The following is a 3,719-nucleotide window of genomic DNA, read 5'->3' as shown; positions in this document are numbered from 1 at the left end:
GTAAAAGCAAGTATGTAAAAGCGCACGAACCTCCTAAATAGTAGTGCAATTATTTTGGCTATTTTTAGGATTATCTATTATTATAATTTATATATTTATAGTATAACAAATATATAATTATGATCGTTCATTATTTGGATTAAATCCATTAGACAATCAGACAACTTAAATTAGATTATTTAGTTCGAATAGTCAGATTTTTTATAAGTTTTCAGTAAAATCAAATTATTAATTTGGTTTTCATATTGATTTTATTTTATAATATACAAACTGACTAGTCCAAAAAATAACAATATAACATTTAGTTATTTGTTTGTATTTTTATTTTTAAAATACATATTATCAATTATTTATTGATTTACTAAATTGTATTTTAAGTAGATTTTAATATACTATCTAATAAAAAAATTATGTGTTTTTCAAAATATTTTCTATAAAATAGTAAATTACAATATATTTTTTTTAAGAAATAAATAAATTTGAAGTCCCAACTAAACATTTTATTTTTGTCTAGTGACTAATATTTAACTTATATTCATTTATTATGCCCTATTTATTAAAAAACAAATTGTAAAAATAGATCCAAGTGAAATGTAATTTGGTTAGTTTGTTTCAGAATTTAATTTAATTAGTATTACTTGGATCTATTTTTTTAAAACGAAATAAATTTAGATTCATTTGATTGAATAAGATTATAACGCATCTATAATATAAATTATAAGAGAGATAATTGCTAAAATTAAATGAAGACATTCAAATTTAATAAATTAATCAATTTTGTAAATTAAACAACATAATTAACATGGGATGTAAATTATAAAATTGCCTTAAATATAGTCATCAGACAACATAACTTATTAATTAAAATATTTATTTAAAACAAATTTAGCAACTATCGGAATATATATATATATATATATATATATATATATATATATATATATATATATATATATATATATATATATATATGGTTAAGTTAATGTGTTTCTCACATTTATTGTGAGCTAGAATGCACCAAAATTAATTTAGTAAATTAAATAATTATTTAACTAAATAAAAATAGATATTAAATGATTTCCATAATTGTTTGTATATTAAATGATATCTATAATTGTAATTCTCTGTTTATGGAAATTAAATATACTTCATTAATGTCAACACTAACATTCTTTCAGAATGAATTCGAATCTACATTTTTATGTATGAGTTTGTTTTTTGTTCCAGGAATCAGACACTTAAAATATAATAAATTTGCATCGAATATGAAGAACGAAAGTGTATTTTACTAGAATACACTCTCATTCTGTAAAAATACACTCTCTTTATTCTAGATACGAACTTATTCCGAAAAAATATTATTAACGATAACATTAATGATAAATTTAATTAGTTTTCATAAAAACGAATTATAGGTATAGATATCATTTAATATGCATTTAATTTTTACTTAATTCTTATTGGTGCATTCTAGCACACAATAAATGAGAAACATTTGAACCTACTTTTATATATATATATATATATATATATATATATATATATATATATATATATATATATATATGGGTGTATGTATAGTAAATTCTAATGTGAATAGTAATATAAAGTTATATATACAAAATTAATATTAGAATAATAACATATGTTTCACATTTTTATTTTATTATTTAGTGTTTTTATTTAAACCATTATATATATATATATATATATATATATATATATATATATATATATATATATATATATATATATATTTATATATATATATATATATATATATATATATATATATATATATATATATATATATATATAGGATAAGGATCAAATGAGAACAACTAAAAGGTTGAGAACGCGAGAACAATTCTAGACCACTCAATATATAAGAGCATATTAGTAATTGTATATTTTAATTAAATTAAAATAAAATAAAATTCAATCAAATTCCCTTAAATTTAGGATCAGTTACCAAAAAAGAAATAAATATTTTATTTTTTATTTTTCTTATTAATGGAATATAAAAAACATTTTTACCAAAATTTATTTTAAAACAAGAACAAATTTAATTTTTTTTTAAAAAAATCATTTTTTTCTCCAAATTCACATTATTTTTTTTCAAATAAATGAATAGAAATCGATCCCCAAATTAGTACATTTGTATTCATAAATGATTTTTTTTTCAAAAAACCTGATACTACTCCAATCACAAATAAATACACATCAATTTACAAGTAATAAAATTTCTTTTTTTAATCAACTGAAAATAAAAACAATGTAAAAATTATCATTTCTTTATATAAAGAATACCTCTAATCATTAATAAATACACTCATTAGCACATGATTACACTGCTATTCATAAATAAATACACTGTTATTAACAAATGAGTACCCTGTTATTCACAAATGAATAAATGAATACCTCTAATCATAAATCAATACACTCATTCACACATGAATGCATTGCTATTCACAAAAGAATACATTGCTATTCATAAATAAATACACATTCTAACATAAATGAATTCATCAATATATAATATAACTTACATCTAAAAAAATATAGAACATAATACAATCTTTCATTATCCCTTAGCTCAAATTCTTCACCTTTCATCTTCTCAAACGACTGTAAATGACCTCCACAAAACTCATATGGAAGAACTCTCAGAAGCTTCATATTCAACCAACCAACATATTTTTGGTCAAACTAACATAGAATTGATAAAAGCACACACCTGAAGAACAACTCGATGTTCAAAACTACAGAAATCAGTGAGCACAAACAAATAAATGAAACTCAACAATAAAATTTTTGGGAATTCTTCGTTTTACCAATATGAAAGTCATATAAATCTTGAAAATGGTGAAACTGGTAGCTTACAGTAACTGCAATTCATACGAATACAGTGTATCCAAGTATTTTTTTCTTTTCTCAAATTCCACTTCTTTTCCTTTTCTTAAATTCCAATCAAGACTCACCCAAAATCGCAACAACCTTCTCCCTTTTCTTGTTGAATTGAGTTACAAGTATGAGTTAAACTACAACAAAACAATTCATAAACCAGAAAAAAAAAAACATACCGTGATCCAAAACAACAAACTCATATTCATAGCATTGCGAAATACAACTTAGGGCGGTGCATAAAGGAGTGGCAATGCAGAATAGGTCTCACGCTTCGCCTCCTTCGATCTCTCTTTTAACAAACTGGGCTCTGTTGTGAAGAAATTAGATAGGAATTTTATAAGAAAAATATAATGGCATCGAATAAGTTTGAGGATCCGGTAAATCTGTCACAATGTCCTAATGGCGTCGATATCAAGCCATTCTCTTCTACGGGCATCAAACTCTTCTTCTCTGGTTGCTCCGCCTCTTAGTGATATATATATATATATATATATATATATATATATATATATATATATATATATATATATATATATATATATATAGATCCTGTATTCATGCCTGTTTGAAATGCGATTCATAGTATTCATTCTTATGAAAATGGTAATAAAGAGATACTATTTCTCAAATTATAGACAAATGGAAGGTTAGGTAGTCTTTAGGCCATTGAGCGAAACTCTTGGCATCCTCCTTTTATAAGGGGATATGAGTGAAAGAATCGTTATAAAACTACGAGGTCGACCCACTTCTTAGAGCTCTCTTGCTACTTTATAATAGGTTTCTTATACTATAGGTAGAAAGGTCGAGGC

The sequence above is a fragment of the Lactuca sativa genome, chromosome 4 (assembly GCF_002870075.4).
Source record: "Lactuca sativa cultivar Salinas chromosome 4, Lsat_Salinas_v11, whole genome shotgun sequence".
NCBI classification, from domain to species: Eukaryota; Viridiplantae; Streptophyta; class Magnoliopsida; order Asterales; family Asteraceae; genus Lactuca; species Lactuca sativa.
The sequence above is the reverse complement of the archived record's forward strand: the minus strand, read 5'-3'. Positions refer to the sequence as shown.